Genomic DNA, 16442 nt, shown 5'->3' with positions numbered 1-16442 from the left:
ACTCTTTCAGACTACTTTGAGAAACTTTACATGACTCTCCGCAGGTTTCACCCAACAATGGCCATCATGTGCTTGCTCCATTCCTTGCATTGGAGAGGCTGAAGGATCATGTACATTTGGTAACTCAAAATCTACATTGCCATTGTAAATTTAGGGAATTCTTCCACCTTCTCAATATGCGTGCTTTTGCTAATATCATTCTATGAAGAACACCTGCATGAGATTCCTCAGATAATAAGTATTTTTACCACACTCTTCTGATAGGGTATTCCTATGGGAGAATCTAGATCAATAATGACTTGCTTTGGTGTGTCTATGGGAGAATCTTCTATTATAAGATCAATACTGACTTGCTTTGGTGTGCTTGCTATAGTGTTGCTTGACTCTCCTATTATCAGAACAAAAAGATATTCTGTTGTTATATCTTTATCAAAGATATAACATGGTTCCTCTCTAGCGAGTAGCGAGTCTAGCTAATTGGATAGATATAAGATGATCCACACCAGCATTTTGAGGTTTGATTGCAAAAACTTTCAATCCAAAATGACTACAACATTCCAACATAATTATCAAGTTTAGTAATATAAAAACGTCCCTACACAGTCCTAACAATAGGATCACTCTCTAAACCTCCCACAAAAAATGTGAAAAGTTGTGTTCTCCATGTCAATATACAAAAACACATATTAAAAGAAGAGAGAGATATTTCTATTTGCAAAGTAGTGGAATGTTTGGTGATGGCGTCTCCTCTTTACGATCACTCTTAATGGATGCTACGTGACGCCTAGTATAAGAGTTTGATTTTCCTTGTTAGACCTTGAATTTAAATGCAGCTATCCTTTGAATGCAGCTATCCTCTGAATTTAAATGCAGCTATCCTCTGAATTTAAATGTAGCTATCCTCTGAATCCTCTGAATTTAAATGCAGCTATCCTCTGAATGCATTACCTTAGTGTAGAAATCACACTTGCTAATTAGGAAGTCATGTAACAAGTGTCCATTCTACTATTAGATGGTTCTACTTGGCCCACAATCTTGTAGATTATCTTCACTCTCTAAGTACTTTAGTGTGATGATTAGGGTTTTGATTGTCTTGATCAACTAGTGTACATATTTTTCAGTACATCCTTCATTGATGATACATCATTGTTAAATTGAGCATCCTGGTCCATGTAAGGCTATGTTGATTTATACCCACCATTATGGTTGGGTTTATGGCATTAGTGCCATTGTGGGTTGGGTTTATGACACTGATGTCATTGCATGAAACCTACACAACCATGACACCATAACTAATATTATTAATAAATAATATAAAATATTATAATTATAATAAATATTATTTTATTCTTGATATTTCAATTAAATAACTTTAATTAATAAATTTTAATTATAAGATTAACATTATTAATGAGGGGGCGAATCGGGTCACCCTTAGTGGTGGGGGGGTTCAACCCTCCAACCCCCTCACTAAGGGCAACCCCCATCACTAAACCCTCTCTTTGTTGCCCGCCTTCTTGCAACCCTCCCCTCTCTCTCTCTCTCTCTCTCTCTCTCTCTCTCTCTCTCTCTCAAACGCCTCTCTCCTCTCTCTCTCTCCCAAACGCCTCCTGTCTCTCCAATGCCTCCCTTCCTCTTCCTCTTTCTCTCTCTGCCTTTCTTTTTTTTTCTTCTTATTTTTCTACTTTTTCTTCTCTCTCTTTTCTTTTCCTTTCTTCTCTTTTCTTTTTCTTATCTCTTTCTTCTTTTAAAAATAAAAAAACCCTAAAATTTTGTTTTGCTTATCTATTTTTAACTCGTTTTACCCTAAAAGTTTGTTTTGTTTCTTTATTTATATCTCTTTCTTTTTCCTTTTTATTTATCTTCTCTTTCTTCTTTTGATCTCTCTATTATTATTCACTTTGTTTGCTTGTTCTCTTTCTTTTCTCATTCAATATCCTTCCTTTCTATTTTATTTAGCAATCTCCTACTTTTCTTTCTCTTCTCTTGCTTTTTTTGCAATAACTTTTCTCTCTCCTGTTTCTCTTCTCTTGCTCTTTTTTCTTTTCTACAAGGCACCTCCTCAGCTCGAAAAAGGTACATCGGTGTTTTTAATGTTCAACGGTATGAAAGTAGCTACTGGCATCGTGTTTCATGTAAACGCCACTGTCGATACCGTCCATGGAATTCCTTTATCACATGGGTATGTTGGCATGTCGATTGAAGATGTCGAAGTGGGAGAAGGACCCCTTCCTTTTTCCCTTGAAGATGGTGATATCCTCACATTAACTCAAAGCAAAGGCTACATTGTTGTATGGCCAGCAAGAGATTACATAAGTGTTTTTACATCTATTGTTACCTTTGCAATTATGTTTATTTTTTTGGTCTTACTGAGATTAATTTATCTTGTATATGTTGTTGTATTTAGATTGATCCACATTCAATGGAAACCCCCAGCATGTAATTAAATCTCCAAAGCGTGCACAATGCGTAAAGAGCACTGCTACCAAACAAGCAAGCCAAGAAGTAACAAGCACAAAGAAGAGGAGGAAAACAGTGCAAGAAGAAGATGATGATGATTGGGCACCTCCACAAAAAGAAATCCAAGTCAATCTTGTATGTCTACAAAAAGAAATCCAAGTCAGTCTTGTATGTCTACAAAAAAAAAAGGGTGCTTCTTAAAATCCATGAAAGAAACAACGAAAGTAGAAGAGGTGGAAGAGGGAACTGAAAAAAAAAGGCAAGAATGAAGACCACCACATGGTCACACATGTAACTCGCCTGCAGCTAGAACTCATAGAACTCATACGGGACAGTCTAATCAGAGTAAAGGTAATTGTTATCCACTTTTTAAGTAATCTTGCATAAGGTATTTTTATGAGTGGCAAGCGTAATCTCTGTATGTACATTACAGGTGAAGAAATCCACTCCTTTGCCACCTATTCCCTTGTGCACACTTGTGCCTAACCCCTCTATATGAAGAGTGTAGTTTAGGTATAAGAAGCTGGCAAGGGAATTCTACACAAATGGCTATGTTGCCGATTGATGCAGGTTCATTTGCTTTATCTCCTCATCTCACAATCCTGTTGTTAGAGAAGTATTGCATGATAATGTTAGTACATGGGATGCCATATGGCAAATTAAAAAAAAAAAGGAGTTCAAGAATGTGATCAAAGACACGGAATGGGAATTTATGTCCAAGAAGATGTTTTATGTGTGAGATCGCAATCACCGCTTTGTGGCATGAATGGAGGAAATTAGTAAATGTGAGTCATCTTAAATTGCTAACTTTTTGAATGCGGTGCTAAGTTTTTAAAATAGTTTTAATACTAATTAGGTTCACACTAACTATAGCATTCAAGAATGTTGTATCAAAACATCCATGTGTTGATGCTATCCTTATTGGATTCAATGAGGATAGCTAGGGGGAGGTCCTCACATTGATAGATTGCTTAAATAGGTAAGGGAACATACACATTACGAGAATATATGTCTTAAATATCTTTGACTTAGGAAGGTCCAAGTGTAGTATGTTTTATCTTTCTTCATAACTCATAATTTGTTTGCCATATGATGAATGAAGTGGGCCATGTTTTGTGGTCTCTTGTGCACAAAGTGTGCCTCATTAGGGTGCTCGGATTAGCTAATAAATAAACAATTATGAATCACACTAGAGTGATGAACAAGGCACGGATGGAGAAGCATGCCTTGATGTAGAAAAAAAAGGGGTCTCCCATCTTGGTACAACTATGAGCTTTCAGAACTATCCTAAATAGTATTCCAGGTACAATCTTCTATCTTCTAACATTTATATATTATCAAACTAATGTAATAACCTATGTGAATAATAGGATGAGTACCTCGTAGCCACCCGATAGATTGACCCCCTAGTAGATATCTTGTCTACAAATGAGTTCGAAAAGATAAATGAAGGACTGCATTTTATAGAGATGAGAGAAAGTGGAGGCATGCTACCAGATAGTTTGTTGTAATTGCAAACTCTGCACAAGGAGAAGGTTTCTTTGAGTAAGAAAGCCTACACTCCTCCCTCTTTTTCTTTTTGGTGTAGTAGGCAATGACATATTATGGTTTTAATGTTGTGGTTTGATTTTGGTGTTGTGTGTTACACGATTAGTGCACGTAAATTGGGATGAGAAACCGAATTATTTTAACAGAGGATAGGCTATATAGCTTAATATATCTAGCTCATTGCCAAATGGCCATAAAGCAATGATTTTAGATATTTTGATTGATGGAGATTCGCATGCTCAAGAACTTACAAATCCCAAAGAGTGAATATTAATTACTTCCCCTATTTTCTTGATATATATATAAAGCATTGTATTTTATATTAATAACAATTTCAATGCCAACACAACAAATGCAAGTTTATTCAGGGATTGGCTAAGAAGAGAGGTCTTATGGCATAAGATTGGAGCACAAGGTGTGGAAGTCCTTGTAGAAATAACAAAAAAGTATAAAATACATTTTCCACATACATTTCAAGAGGACCTCGCTGATCTCAAGAGACTATATTTTGGGAAGCTATTTGAGGAAATGGTGGGGTCCGTGAAAAAATAAGGTCTGGTAGCTTCAAACCCCTGCTATCATTAAAGCTACTAAGCGTGCTATGTTTATGTGTGTAATATTCTAGAAAGACTACTTACTACTTTGTTGTGCTCTTATATTCGTAAACTGAATGGAAACAATTATAAGTATATGGATTCATAAGTGCCATGCCGAGAAATATATTACCAGTTGTGCCTGCCATCATAAATGAGTGGTGTGATCCACGACATGAGAATATAATGTGTACACAGCAGCAACTTCAAGAACTTTGGGATGCAAGGATATACAAGAGATGCCCATTATTCCTTGACTTTCCAAATGGAAAATTTTCGAAGAGAGAGAAGGAGATGTACACTCGGGCTTGTAAATCAAAGCAATCCAAGATGGTATATACTATATAATTAGATATTTCAGTTCATTTTTAATATTGTATCTTATATCTTTTTGAATCATGATTTATATTATGAAGACTCAAATCCTACGTGACCAATCGCATCTTTAAGACAAGGGAAAAGGGCTTATGGAAGATCAAGGGGCTAATGAAGATACAGAGGATGATGAAGATGAAGATGAAGATGAAGATGAAGATGAAGGGGAAAAAGTGCCAAAGAAGGATGCCACTAAGGAATAGGAAGAAGCGAATGCATGAGGGGAAGAAGATGACTCTGATGTCTTTGCATTAGAGTATGACGAAAGTGATTGCAAGGATAGAACTTGAAGGATCAAGGAAACCCCAAAAGCTGACGAAGTGGGTCATGCAATAACACAAGAAGGGCACTCTTTTACTCATGATTGATTAGTTAAGCATCCAAATATGCTTGGCAAGAGGTAAGGGGCTTGATTATTACATAGTTGGAATACTAATGTAGATGAATAAGTTATGGATCTAGATAATCTTGGCGCAAGAGGTGAAGCACCAAATGCACCATTGTAACATAATAATCCACCTAGCCTAGGTGTTCTAACACCAATCCAAATGAATTTTCAAGGTATGATTTTACTCATTTTTTATGACAATGTAATGTACATGTGTAGTGCATGCACTTACAAAATGTATGCTTTGTAGGAGTGTCTCATCGTACACCCTCTACAATAGTCCTTAATGTTTCGAGCGTGTTGCAACATCAAAGTGCTAGTTTCTCTATTGTTATAGGAGCCTCGACGCTAACAGGTGTACTAATCAATTTTGAACACATGTGTAAGTACTGTAAATGTGTGTCTTTTATATCGTGTAATGATAATTAATCTGTAACTCTTCTCAACATGGTGTAGCAAGACATGATTCTCCAAAGGTGAGGGCATTTGCTGGGGATCCTTGGAAGATAGGCCGTGCAATTCAGAACTAAGATTGTCCAGAGAGGAGCTAGTATGTCTTTTTGATATGTTACAAATCATAAAAGAGGCAAACCAAACCTTTAATATTAAAGGTGTCAATACAAGCACAGAGTGTATTGTATTGTAATAAGGTTGCCCACAGGAGGTTCCATTTATAGCTACCACGATGACACAGTCCCACCATGGAATCTCTGAATTTTTCATCACATTAAGACCTAAAGTGTTATTGTGTATACGTTAAGTGCAAATTCTTACGTTTTATGTTTATGCCACAAAGATGGAGATGAGCCTTTATTACTTCAGATTTGTGAGACCATCCTAGAGATGACAATGGCTCTCTTATTGTCATTGGTATTATGCATCAAGTGATAACCCATGATAGTGTAGGCCGAGCAATGTGGCTTCGTATTAGACACCCTGGTGAATGTGCGGTGTACAATGTAGATTGGAAAGGCATTTGGACAAGAGGTAAGAAACACTAACCATAGAGGTGCTTATGATTCTCATAAAAGGTTGCCATTAAACATCACTTTCTATTACAATAAATCATCTCATACTCTTGTGTAGACATATACCCTCAGTCGCTGCCTGCTACCTTCACGGCGGCGGCGAGCATAGTTGGAATAAACCATTCACAACCTTTCTCGCTTGATTATATCATTGATCCTTGCACCACGATGCACTAGGGAAGATTCCCAAATGGGATAGCAGGGTGAGGTATGGTATAAACGTATAAGTTCTCCAAATTAATGGTGTTGCATATTATGTAGAATTTAGAGAAATGTTTTCTTTACAGGTGGATATCAACGTCGATAAAACTTTTGGGATAGCCTATTAAAACATCATGCAAAAGAAGGGCAAGTGATAGTAAAGCTTTATGCAGAATGTGGAGATTGTGCTATGGTAGCGCGCAAATTAGGCATGAACATTGTTTATATTGATCTCAAAGAGGACGTTGAGGAGGGTGTTTTGATGAAGATGTCATTGTAGTGTAATGAACATATTTGTTTACAAATATTCAAGTGATTAGGTTTAACAATTGTTTATGATTATGTAATGATCTTATTTTATATATGAAAAAAGAGAGAGAGGGAGGGAGCAATGCATGTTGGGGTTTTGCAATAAGATATGATAGTTTCAACAATGTTTGTGCTCAACGTGTCATACAAAGCAATAAAGAATTGACACTTTGTGTATTGTGTGGATGAATAAGGTAGTGTTAAGTTTGTAGACTCAAAGGATCTCGACACAAAACATGAGTTAAGTAAGTGTACTTTGTTGAGAAATGAATGATAAGAAGGATTATAAAAAATGAGTTGGGAAGGGAGAGACAGTGATAGACTACTAATGAAATAGACAAGGAAAGAGGGTTAAGGGTCACTAAGACAAGGAGGAGGGAGGAAAGAGAGAGTGAGCAATGAGAATGATACAGAGAGTGAGCCAAGAGAAGGATAGAGATAGAGAAAGGAGGATAGAGTGAGTGAGCAATGAGAGAGAGAGAGAGAGAGAGAGAGAGAGAGAGAGAGAGAGAGAGAGAGAAGCAACAAAGAGATATGAGATGGTTGGAGAGAGAGAGGAGAGCAAGAGAAGATGGTAATAGATAGAGAGAAAAAGGGAGGAGAAAGGTTGGAGAGAGAGAGGAGAGCAAGAGAAGATGGTAATAGATAGAGAGAAAAAGGGAGGAGAAAGGTTGGTGGTGGAGGGAGCTAGGCTGGGCTCTGCTGGGAGGTGGTGGGCAGAGATGGTGGTGGGAATAGTAGTTAGAGAGAGTGTGTTCAAAGTAGAGAGAGAGTAGCCAAGAAAATCTCCCTCCACTGAGCTCCCTTGGTGACCATCCCTTGAATTAGGGAATGTGTGTGTTCCAATAATAGTGACAACTCCATGTTGCTAATATTTGATCCATCCTTTGTATGCTTCCTAACAACTACAAGTTGTTTAGTGATATCCATTTGTATCTTCCTTAAACCACTTGTAGTCACCTCTGAACTGCTACTTGCACAAGTTCTCTTATCTTTTATAATGATTACCTTGATGTGCCCCTTTGCACCTTATAAAAATATTCCCCTTGATATACCATCAATCTAGTCATATGTGGGTCATCATGCATACAATAGTACACTATAGCACCACACATGCTTTTGCATACAGGTCTGGTCTTGCAGTAGAAACAAGCCAGAGAGCCATATCTATCCAATGTTAAGCCCAACAAGGGAAGCTTTTGTGTGATCTTGCCTATTATTTTAAAAATACAAAGTCCCAATAAATACTCTTATTAAACAATGTTTATTGAAATTGAGCTAAGATAATAAGCTTATCAATCCATGATGTATTCAGTGTGCCATTCATAGTCCTACTTCCACACAAGGCATAAGTGCACTCAAACAATTCTCCACAAGAACTCTTTTGGACTACTTCGAGAGACTTTACGTGACTCTACATAGGTTTCACCCAACAATGGCCATCATGTGCTTGATCCATTCCTTGCATCGGAGAGGCTGAAAAATCACATACTTTTGATAATTGAAAACTCACATTGCCATTGTAAATTTCAGGAATCTCTTCCACCTTCTCAATATGCGTGCATGCTAATATCAATTCTATGAAGAACACTTGCATGAGATTCCTCAGATAATAAGTATTTGACCACACTCTTCTGATAGGGTGTGTATGTGGGAGAATCTTCTATTATAAGATCAATAATGACTTGTTTTGGTGTGCTTATTGTGGTGTTGCTTGACTCTCCTATTATTGGAACCACAAGGTATTCCATTGTTATATCTTTATCAAAGGTATAACATGGTTCCTCTCTAGTGGGTCTCACTGATTGGATAGATATAAGATGATCTACACCAGCATCTTGTGGTTTGATTATAAAAACCTTCAATCTAGAATGAGTATATAACATGGTTCCTCTCACTGATTGGATAGATATAAGATGATCTACACCAGCATCTTGTGGTTTGATTATAAAAACCTTCAATCTAGAATGAGTATATAACATTTTCACATAACCACGAGGCTTAGAAATATAAAAATTTCCTTGCACAGTCCTAGCAATAGGATCACTCTCTAAACCTCCTACAGAAATATGAAATGTTGTGTTCTTCATGCAATAAACACACACATACTAAAAGAAGATAGGAGAGAAAGAGATCTCTATTTGTAAAGTGCTATATATCCCCTCCCTCTCTCACCTCCTTCTTCCCTTCCCCTTCCTTCTTGTGTGCCCTCCTCTTTCCCCTCCCCTCCTTCCTGTGTGCCCTCCTCTTTCCCCTCCCCTCCTTCTTGCCTTCCCCTCTCTTCTTGTGTGCCCTCCTCTTTCCCCTCAAAAGCTATTCTTTGCTTTCTCTTCTCTTCTCTCTCTCTCTCCTTCCCTTCCTCTCTTTTCTTTCTCTTTCTTTCATATCTTTTGTCAATATAAGAAACTTCTTCTTCTCTCACTTTTTCCTCTTTAAAAAGTGAATATTTATTTATATCTTTCCCTTGCCTCTCGCTTCTTGATCTCCCTAGTATTGTTCACTTTCTCTACCTATCCTCTTTCCATTCTCTTTCAATATCCTTCCTTTCTATTTTATTTATCTTTCTCTTACTCTTCTCTCTCTTGTTTCTCATCTTTTGCTTTTTCTCTTCTCTTCTCCCGAATATGACACCTCCTCAACTCAAGAAAGGGAAATGGGTGTTTTTAGCATTCACAACGATATGAAAGTAACTACGGGGCACCATGTTGCATGTAAACTCCTCTGTCAATATCGTGCATGGAGTTCCTTTACCGTCTGGGTAGGCTGGCATGTCAATTGAAGATGTCGAAGTGGGAGAAGTACCGCTTCATTTTCCTCTTAAAGATGGTGATATCTCTACATTAAATCAAAGCAAAGGCTACATTATTTTATGGTAAGCAAGAGATTGTGTAAGTGTTTTTATGTATGCTGTTTCCTTGTTAAGTATGTTTTTTTTTATTTTACTTAAATTAATTTATCTTGTATATGTCATTATAATATTCATATTGACCCACACCCTATGGAAACACATGTAATTAAATCTCCAATTCAAGGACAATTCTTAAAGAGCACTGCTCCAGGAAGTAACAAGCACGAAGAAGAGGAGGAAAACAATCCAAGAAGAAGAAGAAGATAACGATTAGGTACCTCCATCCACACAAAGAAATCCAAGTTGATCTTCTAAGTCTACTAAAAAAAGGTGCTTCTTTAAAATCCATGAAAGAAACAAGGGAAGTAGAAGGGGTGGAAGAGGGAAATGAAAAAGAAGACAAGAATAAATACCATTACATGGTCAAACATGTAACTCGTTTGCGGCTAGAAATCATGTAAGACAATCTAAGCATAGTAAAGGTAATTGTTATTGTTAGCTCTCATCGGACACCTCTCTAGCATCATTGTATATTTTATGTGTATAATCGTCATTTGTCTATGAAAGGCACACCAAGGGATTAATAATGGAAACTATATTCTTAGATTAGGTGTTTGCATAAGCCTAGGTGGCCGTGGATAGCCATAGACCTATTTTTTAAGTATGGCCGCCCAAGGTGTGAAGGCTATGGACCAAGATAAGGGTCATTGTGTATACTCACCATTCATTCTTTTATGCTAATTCAATAGAGTACTTTTCTTCTATACACTCCTATGCTATTGCTTTCTTGCTTGCCTCTTGCTTACATGTTTGTGAGAGACTGAATGTGTGATTGAGTGAGAGAGGAGGGTCGAGCTTCCATTGGAGTGTGATGGGCGGTGTTGGAGCGGAGCTTAAAGTGTGGCTGCATGGCAACAAGATCTCCTATGAGAATCCGAGCATAAGTAATCAACGAGGTGAGTGACACATCTTGCTTATGCAATTGTAGGCTAGGTTATGGTAGATTAACCTCTCGGTTTGAGCTGTTTTATGCTCCTGAGTGTGTTGTCGCAAGGCCCCACGACATTGGCTAGTTCTTGTACTCTTTCTATGGTACAAGAGCTTCCCATAAATGGTGCCACTATCGGGGAATAGCCCTACCGCATAGCCACAGTGCATTTTGAATACATGTGTGTGTATCTTTGAATTGTGTTGTAATTCTGTTTTTGCAAGAAGGGTAGAAATGAATAGATGGAAACGTGTCCATTTTGTGGCAATCTTTGCATTCTAGTTGATTTCTGTAATTTCCTGCATATTGAAGCTTCACCCCACCAACGCCCAAAAAGGTCTGGATCCCAAAGAGAAAACCTATCACACAAGACATGGTGATTTATGGTGAAGCCTCTATATCGCTAAAGGTTACAAAACCATTGATCTCTATCCAAGTCCCAACCCCATTAGTCTCCCTAGACGAGTGACCCAATATACAAGTGTCAACTCCATTGCTCATCAATATTGGTAAAACCATAAGCTCCATTCGGTCTTATGAGAGCCCTTTACTGCCATTAAAGCTGGAAGTTGACCTACCACCACAACAAAAAACAAAGAGCACTCCTAGCCAACAAACATTGATGGAGAAAAGTTGGAAGGGATGGTTACAAAAAACCTACAATACCTTCTGCGAGGTCAATGTATGATAAAAAGCAGGAAGGGGGGACTTATGCTAATATCATTACTTTTGTCCTCCGTGTTTTTCTCCCCGACAAAGTTTATGCCCATCTCAAGAGGGAGCAAATTGGAAAAATGCTAACCCATGATAATCTAGCTTGACCCAACAGTGTACAAGAATATAGCAACCATACACATACTAAAAACCAACTAATCATACAATTTTTTTTTTAAAAAAATATGATGAGAAGGAGCTCATATCAAATAGAAGAATGAAATACAACTCCGTTTGTAACTACTGGCCATGAGCATGGACTTTTCGTGGACCAGCATAAGTGACCGTATCCTGGACCCGGATTGCCAGGAATGGTACTATCGAGGACATTTGAGTATTCCCCCTTTCCATTACCCCTCACGCTATTTTTGTACACCACTAGGGAAGAGATGTTGCGAAGCCACCTTTGTGGACCTGTTCTACTTACAATTCCATCCCCTTACACTATGCATTACTTATTAGTATCGTATGTTGTACGCAGCGTCCCACTTATGTTGGCAATGCTACATTGGTCTGTTAACTCATAATAATCCATACATGGAGTAGGTGAACTTTACCTTGGACACCCTATCCTTGATGTTGGGGGTCCGAATGGGGCCTAAGATGAGCCTTGATGATTGTGGGGGGGGGAACTACAATGTTATTCCTAGTACATCTTTATGGGCCACATCTACATGGTGGATGGTGGCACTGACTATAATCATGGAGCCATGTAGTCATGTCATGGCTCCCCCACATATACAGGCTTATAGAGATACACGACAAGCCCCTTCTCCACACAGCTCATCAGCCATCATTGTGAGTTTACTCCCTATCTTCTACTCGCATATATCCTCCATATTAGAAGTTCCAAATTAGCCATTGAAGCTCCCTTCATAGGAGCACATAGGTGTGGGCCTCTTCCATCTATTATAGCATTTTAATAATCCAATTATGAAATTTGTATTAAAGATTTATGCTACAAAAGATCCTACTTCTTGTGAGTGTTTTTTTGTATGCAGTGCACATTGTATCCTTCTACATAGTATCAAAATCTCTGGCTCAGTACAAAGCTTAATTCTTGTTTAGGAGTCCCCTAGAGAAATTACATCTTCCATGAGACCCCACCCACCACCATTTGGTGCTTATGGAAAGCTTAATGCACCAATTATCCTCTCTAAAAGTTCAAGCATACGGCTATTCTTTCCTCTTGTGAGCTCTAGGAAACCATCATTGGTGTTGATGTTCACTTGCCAAACCATCAAGAAGGGATATAGGTGGCAACCTTGTATCCAAACCTTGTCCAAGATTAAAGACAAAGAAATTCATATGCTCTCTATGCCATAGTGTTAAAACCCAATTCCTACAAGATAAAAGTGCACCCCAAGGTGCTCTAGGTTTTCGAAACATGGCTTGACAAATAGTGTAGCCAATCTCCAATGCCAAGTCAATTTGTAGACGGAGATTCTACTGTAGATTTTCTACATAAGCATAGCTCATGGTAACTACGTAGCTAACTTAACTAGTTACCCATGCCCTATCATAGTGAGAAGGCACTCAAATCATTACCTAGTAGACCAGAGGAAACATATATATGGAGCACACCCGAGTGAGGGGGAAAGTCAAAATGAGGGGGAATCTGAGAGCATGCTTATGGAGCACACCCGAGTGAGGGGGAAAGTCAAAATGACGGAGAATCTGAGAGCATGCTTATGCACTATGGTTATCTGAGGATGAGCTTTCTAGATAGTATGATTTATAGGTTATTGAGGTGTTGTCGTGTAGAACAAATCCAATTACAACATGCCATGGACATGCAACCTCAACATGGATAGGATTTTCCTCATTGCCCAAGTGTATTCTAACCCATCCTCACCTTTTGTTTACTATTTGTGATTCTCTATTTATGTCTTGTTTGAGTGCTTGCATACTAGGTAACATTTAGGCTTTGTTCCTACTCCAATTTTCCCGAAGAACAACCTGTGAGTATGCCAAGTACTCCACCTTCCTTAGTGTGCCCTCTTTAGTTATAATAGAGCCTTTTAGGTGAATTGTGAAAGTGACACTAGTTTATTTAGAAAAAGAAAAGAAAAAAAAATAACAACAACAACAAAAAATAAAAAACAAACCCACAAGAAGATAATCATCGCCATGTGCGATCTAGGTAGGACTTTTAGCTCTTAGTGATGGAGCCTTGAGACTGTAGCCTTGATTTCCATGGGATAGGACCTTGTGGCTAAAAATCTATCAATAAAGGGCCTTTAAAAAATAAAATAAAAAGACCATTGTTGTGGAGGTACTTAGCGATTCTTAGATACTCTTGTATGAGGTCTCTAGACCATTGATTGGGTCTCTGCACAAGGTGGTGCCCTACTTGTATATTTTTGAACGCTTATAATAATCACTTAGCATTTCCATTTAGGAGGTTAGATAATAGCTAAAGATGGTCTCACCAAAGGATAGTGTGTCGAGACTAAGTTCATAACCCGAGGCATGCTTTTTGCTCCTTCTTAACTTAGATCGAATTTGGACCAAGCTTCATAGTACCCTTGTTCTTAACTAGACAATTTGACCAGTTGTTAAATATTATTCCTCATTGCTTGATTAGTGTTTGCATTTTGCTTAAATGTACCTTCCTTATGGTTCCATGTTGCCTTGCAGACCTTCCAGGACCTCGGACATTTCATACATCCAGCAATAGACTCTCGACATATTTCGAGGATGGAATCTGCATCAGGAAGGGGGGCATGTTGACCCTCATCAGGCACCTCTTCAATGTTATTGTATATTTTACGTGGGCGATCGTTGTTGCTTATATATGAAAGGCACACCACGAGATTAATAATGGAGATTATATTCTTAGATTAGGTGTTTTCATAAGCCTAGGCAGCCGTGGATAGACATGGACCTATTTTTTAAGTATGGCGGCCCAAGGTGTGATGGCTATGGACCAAGATAAGGGTCATTGTGTATACTCACCATTCATTATTTTATGCTAATTTAATAGATTGCTCTTCTTCTCTACACTCCTATGCTATTGCTTCTTACTTGCCTCTTGCTTGTTTGAGCTCTTGTGTGCTTGCTTGTATATGTGTGAGAGAGTGAGTGTGTGATTGAGTGAGAGAGGAGGCTCGAGGTTTCATTGCAATATGGGCGGGCGACGTTGAAGCGGAGCTTGGAGTGTGGCTATGCGGTAACAAGCTCTCTTACAAGAATCCGAGCTTGGAGTGTGGCTATGCGGTAACAAGCTCTCTTACAAGAATCCGAGCGCAAGTAATCAACGAGGTGAGTGACACATCTTGCTTATGCAATTGTAGGCTAGGATATGGTAGATTAACCTCTCATTTTAAGCTGTTTTATGCTCTCGGGTGCAATGAGGCAACGCCCCACGACATTGGCTAGTTCCTACACTCTTTTTATGGTGCAAGGGCTTCCCAGTTATCCACTTTTTAAGTAATCTTGCAGAAGGTCTTATTATGAGTCGCAAACAAGCTCGTGTGTACATTGCAGGTGAAGAGATCCACTCCTTTTCCACCTATTCCCTTGTGCAGACTTGTGCCTTACCCCTCTATAATAAGAAGAGTGCAATTTAGGTATAAGAAGATGGCAAGGGAATTCTACACAAATGGCTATGTTGCCGATTGATGCAGGTTCATTTGCTCTATCTCCTCATTCCACAATCCCGTTAGAGAAGTATCGAAAGATGATGGGATGACATATGGTGAATGAAAAACGAGGAGTTCGAGAATGTGATCAAAAACACATTGTGGGCATTATTATCTAAGAAGATGTTTTATATATGAGACGATAATCATCGTGTTGTAGCATGGATGAAGGAGATTAGCAAATGGGAGTTGTCTTAGCATGCTAACTCTTTGAATGCAGTGTTAAGTTTTTTAAAATAGCAATGGACTAATTGGGTTCACACTGAATGTAGTACTCAAGAATGTTGTAATCAACACATCCATGATGTGTTGACGCTATCCTTATTGAATTAAGGATAGCGAGGGGGAGGTGCTTATTGAATTAAATAAGGATAGCGAGGGGGAGGTCCTCACAGTCATAGCTTGCTTAAATAGGTATTACGAATATTTTGCTTAAATTAGAGTATGACATTCCCAATGTTCACAATGTGGTACATGCCTACTTTCATTATTGCATTACTTTAATATTTTGCTTAAATTAGAGTATGATGTTCACAATGTGGTCCATGCCTACTTTCATTATTGCATTACTATATACATTGGAAAATGTCTAATATCCTTACAACTCATGACCTTTAAATATTTAATAGAAGTTTGCATGTGTAAGCTCTATAAAGAATCACAAGTATTTCATGATGTGAGATGTAATGGTGTAGATTTATGTCAGTTCAAGAATGAACAAGATACTGATATGTATATAACTATGTGATATACAACATCGTAGACTTCTCCCACCTAGCCTTGAGATTATCATGGTGTGGGGTATGTTTATTTTTAAGTAATAAACAAATATTGTAAACTTCTCCCAACTAGCCTTAAGACTATCGTGGTGTGGGGTATGTTTATTTTTAAGTAATGAATATTATTCATACATTCACATACTTGGTGTAAACAAATATTGTAAACTTCTCCCAACTAGCCTTAAGACTATCGTGGTGTGGGGTATGTTTATTTTTAAGTAATGAATATTATTCATACATTCACATACTTGGTGTAAACCTCTCGTTAGAAGTGATGAATCTACATTTTCAAGTAGTATTTGCACAAGTGCTTGAATCATGCAACATCTTTAAAAAAAAAGTGGTTCAAGACTTTACACACCATAAAGGAACATGTAGCATAGCTTGGCAACATGCCTAGAAATTGTTTGCCCATGGTTGAGATCAATCTATTTTCAAGGTGAACATGGGACCCTCTAGCTCAAGGAGTTATGACTAGTTAAATGCATGAAATTTGCCAAAGCCTTGTGGGTTTGTTGTGTACAATAGTGCTATATGTTGTGGCCATAGCTAAATTCAATAATTCTC

This window comes from Cibotium barometz, chromosome 12 (genome assembly GCF_041138505.1).
Source record: "Cibotium barometz isolate CiBa-2024 chromosome 12, ASM4113850v1, whole genome shotgun sequence".
NCBI classification, from domain to species: Eukaryota; Viridiplantae; Streptophyta; class Polypodiopsida; order Cyatheales; family Cibotiaceae; genus Cibotium; species Cibotium barometz.
This window is presented reverse-complemented; position numbering follows the sequence as displayed.